Source organism: Pinus tabuliformis, chromosome 1_2 (assembly GCF_031772625.1).
Source record: "Pinus tabuliformis cultivar Carrire ecotype Pingquan chromosome 1_2, CPIR1, whole genome shotgun sequence".
NCBI classification, from domain to species: Eukaryota; Viridiplantae; Streptophyta; class Pinopsida; order Pinales; family Pinaceae; genus Pinus; species Pinus tabuliformis.
The window spans coordinates 165266326-165289664 of record NC_142298.1 but is presented as its reverse complement, the minus strand read 5'-3'; positions in this window follow the sequence as shown (position 1 = coordinate 165289664).

Here is a 23339-nt window from a genome sequence, read left to right as displayed (position 1 = left end):
CAGCGTGGATGAAGATGAGTAGAAAGAAATTTATGGAGGGTTCGTAAGACCTGGGTTAATATCACGGCCTGCACCATAGTCCATTGTTGAGTCATGTGATTAGAGTTTGTGAAGCAGACCTTATACTAACTTTATGAGCATCGCCTACCTTGGATAAATATTACAATGTAGTCCAAACGAAAAACTATATATATATATAGATATATAGATATACCATGTCATATAATGTACATGTATAAAGCGCCATATTTAATTATTTATTTATTAGTAAGGATTAATTAGGTAAATTATTTTTATTTATTTTTATGTAGGGGCATCACAGGACTAGGGAAGGTGAAAAATTAGCATAGAGGGTGACAAGGGAGAAGAGTACAACATGGGAGGGGATCTCAAGGGTTTGGCAGGGAATGAGGAAGAAGATTGGGGGAATGGCAAAAATAGAGAGGGAGACACATGAGAGAGGAGGTGATGCTTGATGCTTTAACAATAGAAAGAAGCATGTTTGTCAAGGGTTCATGAAGGGTGATGGAACATCACCTTAGAACATATCCATTTTGAATCACCTATATCCAACATAGTGGTACTTAACTAAAGGAGATCAATGGTCATGGGATATAATTGTGGTTTTTTTAGTCGTTTCATGTATTGAATGATGATCTCACATTTTCCTAGTATCACCCCTAGAGTGCCCTAATATAGTATCACTTCAGTGTCAATTCAAATTTTCATGGACTAATTTGAAGTTGTTTTTATTGATCATAGAGTCATTTTTATTTTATTTTGATTGAGTCAGAATGTTTAGAGGAGATTATAACATCCCTACCATACTGGGTTGGAGAAGGCCTCTCACCGCAATTAACTTTATATAAAAGTATAGCAATCAAAAGTGAAGAACGCTATATTTTTTCTTTTAAGTGTGATGAAGATATATAATTCTTATAATTTTTAACAATATTTAAATAGAACACTTAAAAACACTATTTGAGTATCCATACTAAGTAATTTATTTCAATATCAAAAATCATGTATATTTATAAATTGAAATAAAAATAAGAATTTTAGTGTTGACCACAATAAAATATTTTAATGCTTAAAGAGAATTTTTTTTTGAAAGAAACAAAATCCAAGTACTTCCTAATAAGAGGGAGATGTGTACTTAATTCATTTTTAATATAAAATTAATGTGGAATTTTAAAACTATCAATAATAATTAAAAATGAAATGTAGATCATAAATAAAATATTACAATATGCAGAGTTAAGCAATATCTAAATGTAGACTTAAGGGATCAAATCTCTAGGGGCTCAAATATTATTTCATGTTTTGTATTTTAAAAGAGGTTTGCACCTCAAAGTATTTGACCCCTAGATATATGTTTGGATATATATTAGTAAAATATTTCAATGGCCAAATTGAATTAAAATATTTAATTATAGTTCCATGCTTAAGCTCGATCTGAGTTAGTAAAATATTTCAATGTCCAACATAAATTGTGTGTGAGAGAGAGAGAGAGAGAGAGAGAGAGAGAGAGAGAGAGAGAGAGTTTTCTATTACCTCTTAATGAAAGAGATAAGTAATTCATTAAATTCTTAGAAAATATAAAGTTTATTTGAAAAATATTAATAACAAGAAAAATTTCAATATGAACTATAAATAAAATAGTTTGATACTCATGATTAAGTAATACATTTCAATATTAGAGAACGCTCATGACTAAGTAATATATTTCAATATTAGAGAAAGAGTGAGGCACGAAATAGTTATTTCCCAACATGAGAGAGATGTTTATTAAGAAATATATTAATAACAAAAAATATTGATTAGTTTACACAATCCTTTCAAGGTTCAATTATGTAATTTGGATAATGAAAAAATGCAATTTCACTAAGAATTGTTTGTTGTAAATATTTTATTAGTGTGTTGTTGATAATGAAGGATTTTTTGGTGGAATTATTTTATTAGTGTGTTGTTGAGATTGACGGAAGGAGATGTGCAATTTTTTATTGGGGTGAGCAATGGAGATGAGACATGGTACATATATATTAGTGTAAATCGATGTTAACCATGAATCTAGCAAACCCCAATACGAATTAATGGAGATGATACATGGTACATATATATTAGTGTAAATCTATGTTAACCATGAATCTAGCAAACCTTGATAGGAATTAATGGAGATGATACATGGTACATATATATTAGTGTAAATCTATGTTATCCATGAATCAAGCAAACCCTGATAGGAATTAATGGAGATGATACACGGTACATATATATTAGTGTAAATCTATGTTAACCATGAATATAGCCGACCCCAAGAGGAATCAAAGAGTGAAAAACATGAAAGAGGAATTTAGCCAATCCTAAGAGGAATCTAAAGGTGCAAAACACTAAAGAGGTTCATAGTTGGAGAAATTTGATCTCCCTTTGTGCTGGATGAATTTGTGATTAGAATATATAGATACTCACATAGACAAGATAGAATTGTTAATAAGATACCCACAAGGATATGTGCTAGGCTTGATGACCCATTTGTCCATCAACTCTTGAATTTTCTTCTTAATTTTTGTATTCTCGAAAATTGACATTCTATACATGTCAATGTTTCAAACAGGTGCATGATGCTGCAAGTGAATCTCATGTTTGATTCCTCTTTTAGTAGGCAACCGTTCAGGGTCTTAAAACATCTTGTCATAAGTGTTAACAACTTCAACCAAATCATGCTTTATTTTAGAATCACATCTTGTAAAAGCTTCATATTCAAAAATATCTTTAGCTTTGATCATGAACAACACAAAATTCTTACTAGAATTTGCAAGCCTTGTCATTTGAACAACACTTACAAGAGATAAGATCATGTTCCTGTGATGTGGTCTAACAATATACTCAACTCCATATTTAAAAGGATGATATTTTTTCTCATGATGATAAATTATGTCTTTTTGGTCATACAAGTATGGACTCCCTAAAACAATTCCACATATCTCAAGTGGTACTACATCAAGTTCTACCTCATCTATAAAGTTTGCAATGGTGGCAAATTTGAGTTTACATTTTCTTGTCTCTTGCAATTTGGCATCATCACATACCCAACCCAAAGAGTGAGGTTTATTATGAGGTGTAGTTTCTAGATTTAGTTTCTTGATAATCACTTTAAAATGAAGATTGTCTTGGGATCCACTATCAAACAATGTATCAACTTGTGTATGTTTTTTAATGACCTTGATATAGAAAATCTCAATTCTTTCTTTATTATTTTCAGACACAATAATATTACTAGAAGACCTAGTACTTGCAATAGAATCTCTACATTTCATTCCCATGGCTATGATTTTGGTTTAGTCACTTGAATAAAATCCTATATCATGTTCACTAGTTGCAATAGTCTTTTGTTTCCCCTTGTTATTGAACTTCTTTGGTCTCATTTTTGGATGTAATTTCCAATAATGGTCTTCATCATGGGCTTGTTCTGAACAATTATTATAGGAAAGTTTCTCTCCCTCTTTCTTGATTGTAGCATTCTCTTTTCCTTTGCCTTTAAACTTCCCCTTCCCTTTGTCTCCAGATTTGGATGGTTTCTTGCTAGTCTATTGAGGAACATTCTTGCCTCTAGATTCTAAGTGAGTTTCCTAAACATGTACTTCATATAGATTGGTGTGATTAAACATAAGTATAGTATGTCTCAAATAAATATGTAATCCACCTATGCATTTAAGGAGAGTGTCTTGTGAAGACAAATCAACACCCAAGATTAAATATCTTCTTCTAAATTATTGTGTGTAACTTTGAACACTCTGACCTATAATTTGTCTTAAATTTTGGCAATCTATAATTGTTTTGTATATAAGCTAATGGATAAAATTTCCTTCTTAATGTAGCTACAAAATAATTCCAAGAAGATTTAATTTTACGACTTTTGTTCAAATCTTCTTAACATTTGGCCTCCCACCAGATGAGGGCTAGACTTTCAAAATAAAGAGAAGTAAGGTGGATCTTTGTGACATCATCCTTAATCCTTTTAATCCTACAATAGACTTCAATTAGACAAACCCAATTATCCATCTTTTCAACATTTACTTTCCCATTGTACGTAGGCAATTAAAACTTGACATCAAGCTTTAGAAAATGAGACTTAGCATGTCCTTTTGGAGATATCGGAGGAGTATGTCTAGGTGTTGAAAGAGGTGAAGAAGGAGATGAGGATGAAGGTGAAGATGGAGGTGAAAGAGGAGGTGGTGGAGGAAATAGAAGATTTATCCCATCACCACCATTAACTTTTGGATGGTTTTAACTCTCTCATTGCAACCTTGATGTCCTTTCATTGTACAACAATTTTACCATCTCTGGCATATCATAAATAGCCTTTCTGAAACATCTCTCTCCTCAGACATCATCTCATGTCCTTGTTCATGTGCCACGACTAGTGTAGTTCTTGGATTATGTGACCTCCTTCAACCAATTTGAGGGTTTGGTTCTTCAAGCACTCCTTCTCCTCTCTTCAATTTAGACCTTGTAATCATTAAAAAACACTTGTAAAAATAGTCAAACCTTCAAAACAATCATGATCTGATACCAAACTGATTTGTAATTAAAAATTTGTAGGTTTATTGAAAACGTTTAAAAGCTAGTTTATTTCTTGTGGGCAATGGATCGAAATTGTAGAACCATATAAACTTAGTATTTTTAGTTAAGTTTTGCAAATATAACCAGAGAAAAATAGACAACATGCAACATAAAAAAAAAACAATTTGATGATGGAGTTCACCCCTCCTGGGACACATCTCGAGGTCGAGCTTCCAATGTTGACCCTTTATATTCTATGATCAAAATGTAAATTACATCAAATACAATGCTCAAATCCCAAAAAACAATGTTTCTGTTGTATCCAGAACACCCAAAAACTTTTGTATAGGCTCTTTTTGGGCTCAAAAATGTTGAAAAATGGCCAAAGTACCTATCCTTCTTAAATTCTCTGTTATCTGTCTTGTAAAATCACCAAAACTAGCAAACAAAGAAAACGTTTTCCTCCTTTGGCATATCCCCAAGATGACAATTTCACGTGGGCACGACAAAATTTCGGCCGAAATTTGTGCAAAATGTAGGACTCTTAACTGAGCACCCACACCTAAACTCTCCTCTTTTACATGGTCATGTGGTATACAATATGGCCAGGGGTGCAGTCCATAGGCCACGCACATGAGAGAGAGAGAGAGAGAGATAACAACTAACATATGTGGTCCATTGTAAGACATGTGGCTATTGTGTTAGAGGATACGCGATCGAACACTGATAGGTGTATTAGCCCCCCAAAAAAATTTCTTCATGAAAATCGAGGGCCACGTAGCACCTCCTAATTGGATGAACCAAAATTCACCAGCCAATCATAATCTGCTAATTCAACCTGTATGAGTTGTCACAAGTCAGGACAAGATCAGTGTGTTTGACCATTGTAGTTGTCGAGTTAGCCTACTAACATCAGCGCCATGCCATTGTGCCATCTTCTGAGTTAGCAACCTAGTCAACCCTGCAAATTGACTTTTTAGTTATTTGCCAAAAACTTCATAACATGATAACTTTTACATATCATGTCGGATTAGGGTGATTCAAGCGTTGTTTGAATAAGAACAATGATATATACTATTTGACACTCGTTTTGAGATATTTTGAGCACTTTCAATTTTGAGAAGATTCTTTTATCCCTTATCAGATAAGAGAGGACATGTGATATCCCTCAGTTACGAGGATAATTCGTAGTATTATTTTTTTTAATGTAGTTAAAGACTCATTGGAAATTATGAATGTTATGTGTATAAATGAACAAATGTATTTTTGAGAAATGTTTAGAAAGGGTTTCCTACAATATTACAAAGTGGATGGATGTGAGACAAGATTCTCATGTGTAAAAAATAAAGACAGTTAAGGGTTGGAAGTTAGTTGCATGATTCCTCTCTCTAGGAAAAGGAAAATCCTAGGAGGCCAAGAGGGTATTGGGAACCCGAGGCGTGGAGAAGGAAACAAGAGGACATTGTTATTTTGGTTTTTCCAAGTCTGACAGGACATGAAGAAGCAAACCAGATTTGAGTTCTCAAGATGGGTAGCCAATGGAAATTAGTAAATCATCAGAGACTAAAGTTGGTTGGGACCAGGTGGTAAGGAGACAAGTTAGTCTCACTGTTTTGAGCACAAAATTGGCTCGAGGTAAGTAATAGGTGTGAATCTGGTTCTCGTAGGTTGGGAGAAGAATTCTCTTTTCTGTAATATTGTGGTGGACCACTTCAAGAATAGATAAGTGCTTATAATTTGGTACATTTTCTATTAAGTTTAAGAACATTAGAATTATATAAGAAAAAGGAAGCCCTATGTTAATTTCCTGTAGGAATTGACATGACTATGTTATTTTTCTGTAGAAATTAGCAACAGAATACTGTGCACAAAATACATCACTATGTTATTTTTCTATAGAAATTAGCAGTAGAATATTATGGAAAAAATACATGACTGTGTTATTTTTCTGTCTAAAATAGAAGCATAAAATTATGGACAAAATACATGACAATGTTATTTTCTGGAAGTGGGACATGGTGGATAAAATATATAATTGTGTTGCTTACTGAAGGAACTAATATCAGGATATTATTAATGAAAAAAAGTGTATGGTTGTGCTAAAACTAGGTAAAGTAAATTATGCATGAAGTGTCACAGAATGTGGAATACTAGTTGTGTCACATAGTATATATATTAAACAAGTTAGCAATAGAAGTTTTGGTATACCTTGTCAAAGTTTAGTTTAGTTTCAGGCTGGTTGTTGAACAACATCCGGGGAACAGTCCCTATTCCAAGAGGCATATCATAAGGCAATCTAACTTTTATAGCAACATATATAATCCAAAAACTATGTGTGGGTGTATTAGTCGAAAAACCAAGGGGTTCAAGTACCTTCTGTAACAATGATAATGTAAGTATACATTCAGCATAAAGAAAACGTAATTAAGCCCACAGAATAAACAAAAAGTGGTCAAGGAATTACAATGCTCCTTTAAGAATAACAACATTTTTGAGTATAAACCATATAATCAAGAGGAGAGATATAGCAATGAAATTGAAATTAAACGACTTAAAGAGAGACTACGGTCAGGGCGGACACTGTTTCTTACAGTGGATGAAAATACAAAGAAAAACATTGATAAAAGTTCCTCTAAAGTGTCTGAGACTTAGGAAATAAATTTACAAAATTCTTGTAGATGAAAGCATGCCTTATAAGGTTGTTTTGTGACTCAGAAATATGGAAAATAAGTCTGTCGGATTTCCATTAAATGAGATATCATTTTACATATGCTGGTTTCTTCTATGAAGCCCATTTAACCTAACAAAAGTTTACAAAATTAAGTAAAATCCCTTAATCAAAAACCCTCATTAGGTAGTGTCGAGAGTGACCACACTTGGGAGTCTGTGAAGAGATAGGAAGAGTGATAGGATAGTAACTAGTTCATGCCCGTCTCACTTAATTGTTAACAGTAGGAAAGCATCACCTGCATGGAGAAGCAACGATTTAGTTAAACAAAGAAACCTTGAATGTATAAAAGAGAATGCCAGTGTTGCTATAACCAAAAACCCACCTCTACAAACTGTCGTGGGCAAAAGATGGGTCATGTGACACAGAAGATTGCTATCAAGGGAACACTAGCCTTTATCCCTGCTTTATTGAACAAAGTCGAGGCTTTTACACTTCAGAGAGAGAAAATGTTCCAAACTATGCATGAAGGTGAAAAGGTAAAATATCAATGAAGCTTACTGATGAATAAGGGTTACCAGTGAGTTATTATGGGAACCATTGGATTTATCTCTGAAGATTCAAGAAGTAGAGGTAAATTGGAGTAGGATGGGATTGAAATCATGAGGAGAAGCTATCAAACCCTAGAGAACATGCAGAGGAGTGCTCGACGACAGTAAAGGATGAGAATGAGGGTTTTAGTGACCCGCGAGTGGGAGGAAATTACCCTCCAATGCTCTTCCGTGCATCTCCACCTCCTAAATGTTTAACATAGATCCTGATCATTGACCTTTCTAGGATCCCAAGATCATAGAAAGTCTTTCTGAAATCTCTCTCATCCTTGGACATCGTCTCATGTACTTCTTCATGTACCATGACTAGTGTAGTTCTTGGATTTTGTCACCCACTTGAACAAATTCGAGGGTTTGGTTCTTCAAGCACTCCTCCTCTCCTCAATTTAAACCTTGTAATCATTAAAAAACACATATAAAAATAGTCGAACCTTCAAAAAAACCATTCTCTGATACCAAATTGATTTCAAATTAAAAATTCAAAGGTTTCTTGAAAATGTTTACAAGCTAGTTTATGTCTTGTAGGAAATGGATCGAAATTACAGAAGCACATAAAATTTGTATTTTTAGTTAAGTTTTGCAAATATCACGAGAGAAAAATAGACAACAATGCAACATCACAAAACAAAAATTTGATGATGGAGTTCACCCTTCCTAGGCTACATCTCAAGGTCGAGCTTCCAATGTTGACCCTTTATATTATATGCTCAAAATCTAAATTACATCAAATATAATGCTCAAATCACAAAAATAATACTGACATTGTGTCCAGAACACCCAAAAACCCATATATGGGCAGTTTTTGAGCTCAGAAATCCTGAAAAACGGCCATGTTAGGCCTCCTTTTCCATTTCTCTATTATTTGTCCTGCAAAATCACCAAACCTAGAAAAAATGGCAACATTTTCCTCCTTTGGCCTATCTCCCAGATGATAATTTCGCATGGGCATGAAGAGAAATTTCATTGAAATTGGTGCAAAATGTAGGAGAATTAACTCGGAACTGACACCCAAAAGATGCTCTTTTGCATGACCATGTGGCACACAATATGGCCAGGGGCATGGGCCAGAGGCCACGGGCCTATCGACTCAATCACACCTACTCATGTTATGGGCCATATGGCCATGGGCTAGGTGCCACATGCTGACCCCTCTGTCACTAGCCCTAAAGTGAGTCATGTGGGATGAATGGAATCAGTGGCCAATCTAACTACTTAACCCCTCCGCCTTACACCGTGGGCATGTCGTATGCGATATGAACAGGATTGGGGCCATGTGCCCGGCCCTCGCCAATGCTAAACCCACTCCATTTTAAATATAATTTCACAGTGTGTGTGTATATATATATATATATATATATATATATATATATATATATATATATATATATATATATGATATATCTGTGTGTGTGTGTGTGTGTGCTTGTGTGTGTATAGAGAGAGAGAGAGAGACCGAGAACAAGTAACATATGTGGTCCAAGAGTAATTAAGCCAAAAGAATAAACAAAAAGTGGTCAAGGAATTACAACGCTCCTTTAAGGATAACAACATTTCTGAGTATAAACCATCTAATCAAAAGGAGAGATATATCAATGAAATTGAAATTAAACGACTTAAAAAGAGACTATGGTCAAGGCCAACACTGTTTCTTAAAGTAGATGAAAATACAAAGCAAAAGACTGATAATAGCTCCTCTAAAGAGTCCAAGACTTAGGAAATAAATTCACAAAATTATTGTAGACAAGAGCAGGCCTTATAAGGTTGTTTTCTAATAAGCCTATCGGACTTCCATTAAATGAGATATCATTTTACATACATTAGTTTAATCTATGAAGCCCATTTAACCTGACAAAAGTTTACAAAATTAAGTAAAAACCCCGAATTGAAAACCCTCATTAGGCAGTCTCAAGAATGACCACACCTTGGTGTCTACGAAGAGATGGGCAGAGTGCTAGGGTATTAACTGGTTTGTGCCCATCGCAGTGGATTGTTACCATTAGGAAAGCTTCACCTTCATGGAGAATAAACGAGCTAGTTAAACAAAGAAACATTGAATGCATAAAAGAAAATGGCAGCGTTGCTATAACCAAAAACCCACCTGTACAAACCGCTGTGGGCAAAAGATGGGTCACATGAATGCACAGAAGCTTTCTACCAAGGGAACACCAACCTTTCTCCCTGCTTTATCAAGCAGAATCCATGGTGTTACGCCTCAGAGAGAGCAAATGTTCCAAACTATGCATGAAGGCGAAAATGACAAAAACAAATGAGGCTTACTGATGGATAAGGGTTTTCAGTGAGTTATTATGGGCACCATTGGATTTATCCTTGAAGATTCAAGTCGTAGGGGTAAATTGGAGTGGGATGGCAGTGAAATCGTGAGGAGAAACTGCCAAAGCCTAGAGAACTTGCAGAGCAGCGTTCGACGACGGTAGAGGATGAGAGTGAGGGTTTCAATTACCGGCGAGTGAGAGGCAATTACCCTCTAATGCTCTTCCGCGCATCTCCACCATCCAAACGTTTACCATAAATCCTGACCCTATTATTTTTATCTAAATCTAAACTTAATTTAGAATATATGTATTTCTCAAAAACTTATTAAAAAAAAATATGCTCTTATTAAATATTATAAAAACTAATATTAAATATAAATGAACAAATCACAATCATCTCTAATATAAATGTCCATTATTATAGCATGTATAAATGTATATATAATATTTCAAATCCTCAAGAAATACAAGTTTTATTAATAAAAGAAAAGTAAAGAAAACCATAACGAAGATAAAAATAGAAGAAATGTCAGAGATGAGATTGCAATGTTAATGGGAATTTTTTTGTGATGGGTTGGCGTGTAGAAAAATTAAAAAACATAAAGAAAGATTTCAAAAAAAGAAATGCAATATTTCCGGTTGAGTTTGGAAAGAAAATGCAATTTTAAGTGAGGGATTTTCGGTTTCGGCAAGAATTGGTGTTAAATTAATATTTAAAAATATAAAAAATTTAATAACGAAAATAAAAATACAAGATAAATAATTTGTATTTTAAAATGTAAAAGAATTAATAACGAAAATAAAAAATACAAGAAGAAAGACATGGTAACGTGAATGTCAATTGGGGAAATTGAAAATTTTCCTTTGACGGATTAAATGTGACCGTTATAGATGAAATTTTATATTACCATTTTATTACTTAGTTTCATTTGGATATAATTTATTTTCTTTATTTAAATAATAAGTTTTTTATTTTCTTGATATCGTTGCCTATGGGATATATATATACACTGTTTGCAGACTTAGAAGAACGGTAACTAAGAGAAGCCTATGGGATATATCTATATATATATACACTGTTCGCAGAGTTAGAAGAACCGTAACTAAGAGAAGCCGGAGAAGCCTATGGGATATATCTATAAATATATACACTGTTCGCAGAGTTAGAAGAAGCGTAACTAAGAGAAGCCGCGTAACGTAATTTCAATTTTTGATATCAAGGTTTGGACAACAAGTAGCTTAAACAAATTATTGTTATCAGGCAATCAAGGCAATCAATTATTAAGAATGGGCAGGAGAGATTTAATGGCCACAATATACAGAGCGTTGTTATGGCTTGCCATTGTGATGGCCGTTTTGTTGGCCAGAGCGACCTCCTCCCAGGGACAAATATAGGAGAATCAATTTGATCAGTGGCGGCGGGTGGAACAGGAGAATCAATTTGATAAGCGGCGTTTTGGAGATTTAAACAAGTGCTCTGTATACTTTATTTTCTGGGGTATCAGAACCTTTTTGGTGCTAAAGTCATTGGGGATGGATGGAGATGCTACCGCGTCTTTCTATATTTTCTGGAACTGTAGCAGAGCAGAGGGAGAAACGCTTTTCATCATTTCTTTATGAACTCGCAAACCTCTTCTTGAATCATCTTTAAGGTTTGTTTCAGTTTTATTATTTACCTTTGCGATTTGGGTATAGGAAGTTCCCTCTCTTGAGGGAGGGTTTTTGTTGTTGTTGATGATATTCAGAGCTATCATAAATTGGTTTACGTCATTAGTGATACAGCTGCCCAAAAACAATAAAATTCTTTTCTATTCATTTAATTCATGCTTGGTATGTGCCTGGTGAAGCTCAGGTTCCAGACATTCAGAAATTCTTTTGCTAGTTTATATATATGCGCGACACAGTACAACAATTGCGGGAGATATTTCATCCTCATTATGAAGAAGTAGATGTGAAGGAAGGAAATTTAAGTATCGGAGGGTTCCCTGTTAAGGATTGCCAGCGATCTTGGATACCACTTACAGTGAGGAGTTCAGACGGGGATGTCAAGCTATAAACAAAAAACCACCAGCAAACAGGGTAAGTCCATTCTATTTTGTAAAAAGAATGCATGCCTAGTCAGTTAATGTGATAAATTTAACAGGTAGAATTGTTCCATCTAAACTTAAGGCAGGCGTATCATCTGTCCAGAAACAAAAACTATAAAACCATTTTCTGTTAATTTGCTTCTTTAAATTCCCTTACGTTGTAAAATTGTATTTGAATACCCAAATACTAGTACTCTGTTTCTTGGACTTCATCATATTAGTAGTGTGTTGTTTCTTAGTCTTGGTTATTGTGCGTTACATGTATGTTGTTGTTGATATATAATCATATCCCAGAAAAAACTAGTACTAGTGGTAAATTCGCTAGACCAAAAACATGAAACTCGAACCAATTTGATGATGATGGGCATGTTCCACTCGGCTCTGCTCTATTGTTTCAACTTTGAAGGTCCCTCTGCAATTATTAACTGTTTGTTTGAAGGTCCCTCTGTTTCAAGGCAATTATTAACTAACAGCCAAAGAAATTTGTTGGGCGTTTGCAGCAGTATTTGTGTGAGAGGAGGGGAGTTTTAGACAGAGACATGACGTTGGAAGTTCTGCGCGCGGGTCCCCAGACGTGGGAGGGAAGACGCTCGAGACGGCCTGCCTCTCATGATCCCAGTCCCGCCTTCCAGTGGTGGGCCGCTGTGGTTCCCATTGCTTTCCATGAGACCCGTGACTTTGAAGGCGCGAATATAAAGATTGACTTCCTTGACGCAGATGGATTTCCCTTGGACGGCCGTCTGGGCGTACTGTCGCAAGCGTTTGGGCGATTTCACCTCCACAACACCGAGGTTTGGACGGTGAGCATCACTATCACCCTCACGGATGGCTCCATCATCTGTCCCAATCTTGAAAGCACGAAGGTAAAGCACCTGCTTGGCAGCATTCAGGTTTTGATTCCTTTTCATATTCTGGGTTTAATTCCTTTTAATAATTTCTGGTTTGGCTTGGTTTGGCTTGGCGCAGGGCCAATATGGAAAGGATGGCAACAAGATAATACTGGATGTTTCTTGTGTGGAGTCAAGCAAATGCCATGATTTTCTCATACCTTTGTTTATTCAGCAAAGTAAAGCTATTAATTAGATGATGCATGGAATCAAATGCTCAACCCTTTAGCTCATTGTATTCCACGGATTTTATTTGTAAAAGCTCATTGTATTCCACGGATTTTATTTGATTTACATACTGAAACGGATTTTTTATTTGAGTTATAATAATAAGTCTCAGTCTTTGCATTTCCCACCCATATTCATATTTATATTTATAACCTGGTTTAGTGTTCTCTGAAAAAAATTGTACACAGTCATATGAATCCATTTCCACGGATGGCACCGGTGTTGGATGGCATATAACGTTTGTTTCTTTTTATTTTATTATTATTAAATTGCAATGCCACAAATTGTTTCTTTTTCTTTCTTTTTTTTATTATAATCAAATTAAATTGTAATACCACAAATTGTAATGGCACGCATATAACAGCATTATAGAGTTCTAGTAATCTATTATAACTCGTAATAGAGTTGCGTACACAGGATGATTCAATAAAGTGAGGACACCGTTGGCATCATTCATGTTTTGCACTCTAGCTCTCGTGTCAACCCCCTTTCCGCAACCAAACTCTGGTGCATCTCGTGTATTTCTTTTTACAACTATAAGGAGATGATGACCCTAATATATTGTATAACTTTTGTCACGCCAAAAGTGTTGATGATGAAAAACAATTTCTCTTAAAATATCTAATTCCTACTTAAATTAGATCTCAAATTCAAAAAACTTATCATAATGCCAACCTTTTTAACATTTTAACTCAACAAAACTATAGTAACATTGAAATACTTTTTTTAATGTTTTTTAAAGTAAAAATAAAATTTTAAGGGATTTCAAGTAATCCCTTTTCTATGTAAAACCTAATAAACTAATTTCGGTTTCTAAGAGCAAATCCAAAGAAACCAAATCAATAAATATAAGGGTGAAGGATTTTAGGCTAGCAGATAACTTCTAAATTCTAAGAGCGCACACCACTATTTTTACCATCCAATTACTTCTCTATTTTTTACAAAAGATACTTTTTAATGCTATAAGATTTATTTAAGATCTAGAGACATAGTTCTTCTCTAAACATGGTCAATAATCCTTTGTAGAAATTACTTGTAGATTTAAACTGCTTATGAAATGTATCTAAATCAAAATACTTGAATATACTCTATCAAATGCGGAAACAATTAAACGGTCGAGAAATCCCAAAGCATATATGAGACAAAATTAAATCACACATTACACAATGATTTTCTAGGGGAAAACAACTGCTCAAAACCCCTCCTATCTCTATATTGCATAAGTCAGAAAATAGAAAAGATTTACAATGTTTGCTCAAGCCTGAGCAACATTTTCACTAGTACAATCTATCTCACTACTCAACAAGCTGCCTCCTGTCAATACTTAAACAAATCCTGGCTTTCCCAAGTCCCTATTTCCTTGCGTTGTTCCTCAAGGAATTATCCCCCTATTAATTAGGGAAATTCCCAATTAGAATTGTGCAATTCCCAATAGGCCTTCCTTTCACTGCATGCACCAACTGTAAACATTGATTATGCTACAACTAATAGTACATTGCCCTTGAACTCCAATCTCAACTGGGTAACTCCAATTATCTGCATGGATGAGTTAATTTAGGTTGATTGATCAGTTTAACTTTATAATCACTCAGTGTGAAATTAGTTACACACCCTTGGCTATGCCGCAACTCGTTCTACTAACAATGAGATCTAGTTACACTGATAATAACTCAAATTAACTGATCGTGATTGCTACAAATTAGAAATCAATCATGTGGAACTAAATTCAAGTGTCTCCTACTTGAATTAACTGATTTAACTGAAGGGTAAGTCTGATATCAATCATTTGAATTCCTCCAAATAATTCCTTGAAATTATAATTCAAATTTATCCTAATTTAATTAAGGGTCCAAAATTAAATTAGGTCTTTTCTTGACTTCATGCACAAGCCTAGCACCTCCTTGCCACGCTATAATGATCAGAAGTGAGAGAAGAGTTTGGATTCTCGTACCAGGGACAATGATCCATGATACAATGATTTTCTTGTACTTGCCTGAACACCCAATCACATTATGACGTGCAACCCAACCATGACATCATCCCAACAATGACTCTTGTACCTACCTACAATGCCTCTTCGACTCTAGGCAAATTGAATCTTTTACAATAATGACTCTTTCAATGATGACTCTTTTACAAATTTACAATAATGACTCTTTTACAAATTTACAATGATGACTCTTTTATAGCACTAACTTTTTGACAAGACCTAGCACTTGACTCGACATTGCTTCTTGGATCACTTGCAGGTTCTGAGATACTTTTGTGCTTTCTTCAAGTAATGGTACTCTGGCATTGCATGTCCTTCTAGTATGTGTCTGAGTTGTTCTAAAGTGTCATCCTTCCTGCACATGCATTAACAATCAAGGCCTAATCAAGTACAAAACAATATACTTACGTTGTCCTGCAAAAAAATATGTCAGAGATGATACTCAAAATTCAAACGAAAACACTAATCATACATACCCTGTTGTAGCAGACTTACCCTTGACTGTTGATGTGTGGTCCTTATTGCAGTGATCCTTGAATTCATATTTTTTCTTGTCTTCTAGGACCTCGATATTGGACCTGTTGTATCTATGTACTTTCATATCTCTAAGGTCTGAAATTTAGTCTTGGGGTAGCTCTCTAAGTCATTATTCCAACCCCATAGGTATGATTGAGATTGGATTCTTCAAGAAAGAGTTATGCCCAATCTCCCACGATGACCTGATTATAGACTCGTTCCGTAAAGCGAACTTTTACGAAGTGCCACATGTCATTGCTTCAACTTTGGCCCTGAAAACAATATCCAAAAGACTAATTTATTTTCTTTATTTAAATAATAAGTTTTTTATTTTCTTGATATCGTTGCCTATGGGATATATATATACACTGTTTGCAGACTTAGAAGAACGGTAACTAAGAGAAGCCGCATAACGTAGTTTCAATTTTTGATATCAAGGTTTGGAAAACAAGTAGCTTAAGTAAATCATGTTATCAGGAAATCAAGGTAATCAATTATCAGGAATGGCCAGGAGAGATTTAATGGCCACAATATACAGATCATTGTTATGGCTTGCTAAAGCGACCTCCTCCCAGGGACAAATATAGGAGAATCAATTCGATAAGTGGCGACGGGTGGAATAGGAGAATCAACTTGATAAGTAGCGGTTTCGAGATTTAAACAAGTGTCTCTTTTACTTTACTTTCTCGAGTATCAGAACGAAACCACAAAACTTTTTTGGTGCTAAAGTCATTGGCGATCACTATCCGTCATTATAAGTCATTATTGGTAACGGATCTTGAATGTCACTACAACCCCTATACTTTTGGTGACGGAGACTCTTTTGACTGTCAGCAATAAACTTATGGTAACAATTTTCGACCCTCACTAACGTTTTTTTTTCTTGTAGTGTATCAAATATCAAATGAAAATATATGAATGTGAAATAAAAATATGCGAACTAAATTTTAGAGTATCATTAAATCTGTCACGACTTTTATTAGGTGAGAGAAATTCTAAAGTTAAAAATGACATGGTTTTGGAATTACAAGTTCAAATGTTAATGTTAGTGTATGAGTTGAAAGTTTTAACATAAATAAATAACTTTTATATATATATATATATATATATATATTATTGAAATTGTAGATAGAGAGATATGTCTAATCCTTTTGAAAATTAAAAAATATTGAAATGGATTTTAAAAAAATGAAGGTTTTGTTGTTTTTGCACACTTTGCTTTAGTTAACATTAGTGCTTGCATGTGATGTACATACTCATTTTACTCAGCTTTAGTTAGTTTTAGTGTTTGCACTCAATTTTGCATTATATTTTGGGTGAGGGGTGTTGTTCCCATTGGGTTTTCCTTCTTTCCCCTTTCATTCATTGTACATGGGTTCCTAAAATGGAGTTATGTGAGTTATGATGTTCTTTGTTTAAATTCATTTTTCCCTACATGTGGAATGATTATGCCTAGAGTTTATAGCGATAATAGTAGTAATAGCAGCACATTGTCTTACACCTTTACAATTGAATAAAAAATAAATAAATTAAACATATTTAGATTTTTAATCATCCAACACATTTTTGCTGGAATTTCAACAAGTAAAATCCAAAAAATGTTTTAAAATTAAAACATGAGTATTATTGTAGATGTTAAATATATAAAACAATTTTAAAAATAAAATCACGTCTACTGGAAAAATGGAAAAAAAAATTAAGAAGGGGAAAATGAAGTGGAATATATTTATATGGGGTTCAATTATATGAAAAAAAAAATTCCTAAAAGTGGTTCTTTAAATATGTTGTATTTATATTTATAACATTTTTGTGTTTTCACAACAACAACTTAGGAAAGGATCGCAATGGCTTATAAAAATAGAGATTTTTCTTTGGGAAAAGGAGAAACTTCACTATATTCAATGTGTGATAAAAATAAGAAATGAGATTTTACCTTATAATTGGTAGGGACATTGTCTAGCATATTGTCTAATTAAAAATTGAAAATGATAAAATATGTAAAATTGTTTAAAAAAAACAACCTAAAGGAAACATTAGCTACTAACCACTTAGATTTTGATGTTTTGTTTTTCCATTGGCTTGGCTACACACAGGGAGCCAAGCATAAATCTTTCCATGACATGGTAAGTCACATAATTGATAATTTGAAAATTCATGTCCAAGAGGGCTACGATAGACTCCACCACTTTGCATTATTTTATTTCAAGTGTTTGGAGAAGGCCCTATTTTCCTTGCCATAACATTAAATTGCTTGTACTCAACCACCTTGTAGGATTGCTTGTTCTCTTACATTTCCCCTACTGGTTTTCAAACTTTGTCTTCCACCTTGCAGACTACATGGTAGTGAAAGTGAACCTCCCCATGTATCCTTGAAGTCCATTTATTGAAGATATCATTCCCTTTTATATTAAGAAACTCCATTGTAAATGCACATCACTACCAATGGAATTGACATTTTTGTTATGAAAAAGGTAAACATCGAGGTATAGTGATCTGAAATTAAAAAACTGAAGTTTTCATGAAAAGGTTTATAAGCTAGCTTATGTCTTGTGGGCAATGATTTGAAATTGTAAAATCACATAAACTCAATATTTTTAGTTAAGTTTTGAAAATATAATCAAAGAAAAATAGACAACATGCAGCATCAAAAAACAACAATTTAATGTCAGAGTTCATCCCTCCTCGACTACGTCTCTGGGTCCAACTTCGAATGTTGGCCCTTTATATTATATGCTCAAAATGTAGATTACATCACCATACAATGCTCAAAGCACAAAAATAGCGTTGTCATTATGTCCACAACACCCTAAAACCTTCTATAGGCTCTTTTTGGGCTCAAAAAGGCTGCAAAATCGCCAAGTTAGGCCTCTTCCATTTCTCTACTACCTATCCTGCAAAATCAACAAAACTAGCAAAACTAGCAACATTTCCTCCTTTGGCATATCTGCCAGACGATAATATTGTGTGGGCACGAGAATAATTATGTCGAAATTGGTGCAAAATTTAGGACCGTTAACTGGGCATCTATGCCCAAACTCCCCCCTTTTATAGTCATGTGGTACACAATATGGCTAGGGTTGTGGACCAGATGCCACGTGCCTGCCTACTCCATCACACCTAGTCACGTTATGGGCCATATCATCGCGGGCTAGGTACCACATGTCGGCCCCTTTGCCGCTATCCTCACCATCGGTCTTGTGAGATGAATGGAATTGGCAATCAGGGTAACCACCCATACCCTCAACCTTACACCATGGGAAAGTTGTATGTGATATGACTGGGGCTAGGGCCATGTGCCTTTCCTCCCGCCAACGCCAAACCCACTATGTTTCAAATATAATTCCACCATATATATTATAAATAACAAGTAACATATGTGATCCAATGTTAAGACATGTGGTTATTGTGCCAAAGGTCATGGAGTCAAACCCCGCCAGGTTGATCGACACCCAATTTTTTTTCCACAGAACTCGACGTCCATGTGGCGCCCTCGCATGGGCCACGTGGTGCCTCCTGATTGGACGAACCAAAATTCACCAACTAATCACAATCCGCCAAATTAACCTGTACGACCTGCCACGAGTCACCACAAGATTAGATCATTTGACTATTGTACCTTCTCATTCAGTGTGTTAATTTTAGTTCCATGTCATTATACGACCTACCCAGTCAACCCTACAAGTTGAGTATTTAGCTAGTTGCCAAAAAACTTTAAAACTTGGTAAATTTCACATATGGTCTCAGATTGATGTGATTCAAGCTTAGTTGGAATCATAACCATGGAATCCATGATTCGACACTAGTTTCAAGAAATTTTTGAGCATTTTCATTTTTAAGGATATTTTTTATTGACTGGATAATTCTTCCCCATCGAAATATTTTGGACCACCAAAATTATGTTTTTTCTCATCAAGTAAGTGAGGGTACAAATACCTCACTTTCCTAATATCATTCCACCTTGATTTACTTGGATTGGTCCCTTTGGGACCCACACAGGGATACTCCACATTTTATCTACGTGAAGTCCAGTCTTCCTGTAACTCATCTACGTATTCAGGAGCAAAATCTTCAATAGATGGAATCTCAGAATTATCTTCGTGATCATTAATCATTGGATGCTCATACACTCTCAAGTTTTCCACATTCACAACATAATAAATTTTGCATGTAAGGTGGAAAATCTAAACCAAAAGCATTGTTACCAATCTTCTTCAAGATTTTAAAAGGGCCATATCTAATTTTCTTGAGCTTTTTACGTTCACCTTGATGTCTTTCCTTGCTGATATACAACCAAAATTGATCTCCCACTTGGAAATCATGATCAACTCGATGCTTTCCATTCCTTTCTTTGTACTTTGCTTTTCTTTTCTCAAGCTTCTCTTGTGCTCTTTAATGCACTAGCTAAATTTGTTCAATGAAATGTTTGGCTTTGTCCACATCACTATGTCTATCTACTGAAATATCTTTACCAAAGATGAAATCCAAATGAGACTTTCGAGAATAACCCAAAAAAAATTCAAATGGAGATACTTGTGTAGATGAGTGCTTGGCACGAGTCTATGCATGTTGGATGTAATGTGAATGCACATCCTAAAGTTTAGGAAGCTTACCACAATACCCACGAAGCAAATAAAATATTTTTCTATTCACTACTTCTACCACGCCATCGATTTGTGGATGAAATGTGGTGCTCTTATTCAACTTTGTGTCCATGAGTTCCCTTAAACTTGAAAAAAACTCCCCGACAAATCAATAATCTTGATCAAAAATAATAGAAGTGGGTAACCTAAAGTGAACCTACACATTTTGGAAGAACATCTTTGCGGTTCATTCAACTGTGACCTTTTTCTTACATGGCATCAACACAAAATATTTTGTTGAAACAATTAGTTATCACTCCTCCAGATCTCCAAGGCTGAGAAAGAGTCCAACTGAGGTAACCACACACCAATATTTTGACTTGGTAGCTAACCCTACCAAGCTAGAGAGGGCTCTCTCCAAAGGATCACAGCTAGGAGGGATGGATAGTTTAGGGTTTTAGGTGAGATGTAAAGTGCAGAGGGTTGTTTGATTTGATTTTGGTTTGGTAGTCAAAAGGATGAGTGAATTAGGTCAGAGAATGAATCAGGTCAAGGAAAAATGAATCTGAATTCCAGACACTTGATGGGCAAGGTAGAAAAGGTACTTTAAACTCAGTAGTATAGTGATGAGATGGTTTAGACTAGTGAGATGCTAAAAAGAGCATGAGGGTCATGAATTCTTTTTAAACTGAAGAAATGAAACAATCTATGATGATTTTCCCAAAACAAAGAATACAAAGATGAATTATGCTTATCACACCTTGAATGTTAAATCCCTATAATACTAGTGATTACCCCATTACTATTGTAGTTGTATCCCTTATTATTATTGTTGTGCCCCTATTGCCCCCATATTGTCATTATTGTGCCCCATAGAAACCCTCTATTGTTATTTTTGTGGCTTTATAGTATTATTGTTAGGTCAGCTGGGTTATATTGTGACTCCTTAGACTCCTATATATAGAAAGGAGGTTTTGTCATTTGTATCATCCAAGAATTGTTCATTTATGTAATGTAAAGGAGGTTGCCCCCTCAAAGAGGCTGAATTCTAAGGCATTGATCTATCTTTTCTATCTTTTCTTGAACTGGTTTCATAACATTTGGTATCAGAGCTTTGGATTCTAGGGTTTCGCTGCTCCAAACAGGTCATCGTTGAATTTTCGCTATAACTTTTTTCTGTGACGTTTCAGAAGCTAAAAAAAACCCATTTGAGAAGACATCGCGCTGAATCTCGGGTCCTAATTTCAGAGCTTTTCGCTCTATATTTGCGGATATATGATCTGAGGAAGTTGGTCTTTTTGCAGACTCCTAAGTTACATTCCAAACAGGTGACCTAGGGAAAATCGTCATAACTTTCTCTCTGAGCATCGAATTGAAATTTCGTAAGAAGGTACAGAAAGAAAATGGACTGTAGTTTTCTTTTATATATTCTTTAGAGCCAAAGGTCAAAACAGTGACTCGTGGCACGTCATACAAGTTCGCTCTACTGAACTAATCTATAATCAGGTCACTGTGGGAGATTTGGCATAACTCTTCCGTGGAGAATCAAATTTGGATCAGACTGGTGGCATTGGAAAGAGGACACAGAGGGCTATCGTAGGTTGCAATTTCAAAACTAGATAACTCAAAATTACAGAGATACATGAGATTCAATATAAAGCTCCTACACAGTGAAAAAAGGTGTGTAGTTTTTTAAAAAAATTTCATAAGCTTGGTTTGAAAAATTAGTTTGAAGGAATTCAAAGGGCATAGTAAATCATTATTATCGATAATTAATGACCCGAGGGAAGAAAATGCAAACACCTAGTAGGCAACCTAAAAGCTCTAGCATGACTCATGAAGAAGAGGAAGAAATGCAACATGATATATCAAAATTACGAGACCAAGTGCAACAAGTGTAACTTGCACAAAAAGCAACAGAATCTAAGATGGATGGTTTAAAGAAAGATGTAGAAGCTAAGATGGATGGTTTAAAGAAAGGCGTAGAATCTAAGATGGATTGTTTAAAGACAAGCATGGAACATTTGAAGACAGGCATGGAAGATTTCAAGACAGATTTGAAGACAGATTTGACAAAGTTTCTACAAGAAATGCTTACTAATGGTGAAAGGGTAGTAAAGGAAACTCATGATGAGAAAAAAAGAAATGTTAATCATGATTTCATAGACTCTAATGCTGGATCGAAGACCCACCATATTCCAAAAATCGATATGAGGAATTTTGATGGCAAGGATCCCGCAACATGGATATTACAGATGGAGCAATTTTTCGATTTCAATAATGTGCAAAACACACAAAAGGTACGTATTGCAACTTTATATTTGGAACCAAATCAATTTGTATGGTATCAATGGCTTTGCTCTCGTAAACAAATTATCACTTGGGCAATTTTTACAGAAGAATTGACAACACATTATGAGGATACAAAAAGCAACACTTTTTTTAGCCAATTGATAAGTCTCAAACAAAAGGGTTCAATAATGGAGCACATTGAGGAGTTCCAAAAATTGAACATAAGGGTAAAAAATATTCCAGAGGAGCATAGGATTGATGTGTTCATAGGGACTTTAAAGGATAAACATGATGTTTGCCTTTGGGAACCTGATTCATTAGAGAAGGCATTCAGGTTAGCAAGAAAAATGGAAAGAAAAATTATGGCAACCAGGAAGAATACCACTCACAACTATAAAGATGGAAGTGTTGTTGCCCCTAGTCTTCCAAAACCTATAAGGTTGACACCACAACAATTGGAAGAAAAAAGAGCAAAAGGGCTTTGTTACAGTTGTGATAGCAAATACACTAAAGGTCATAAGTGTGCTGAGAAGAAATTATTCTACATAGATTGTGAAGAGGAAGAAGAAAAGGAGCAAGAAAGGTCAAAAGAGGAGGATATACTCTAGGAACAAAGCCTAGATAAAGAAGAAATGAATCCGTCC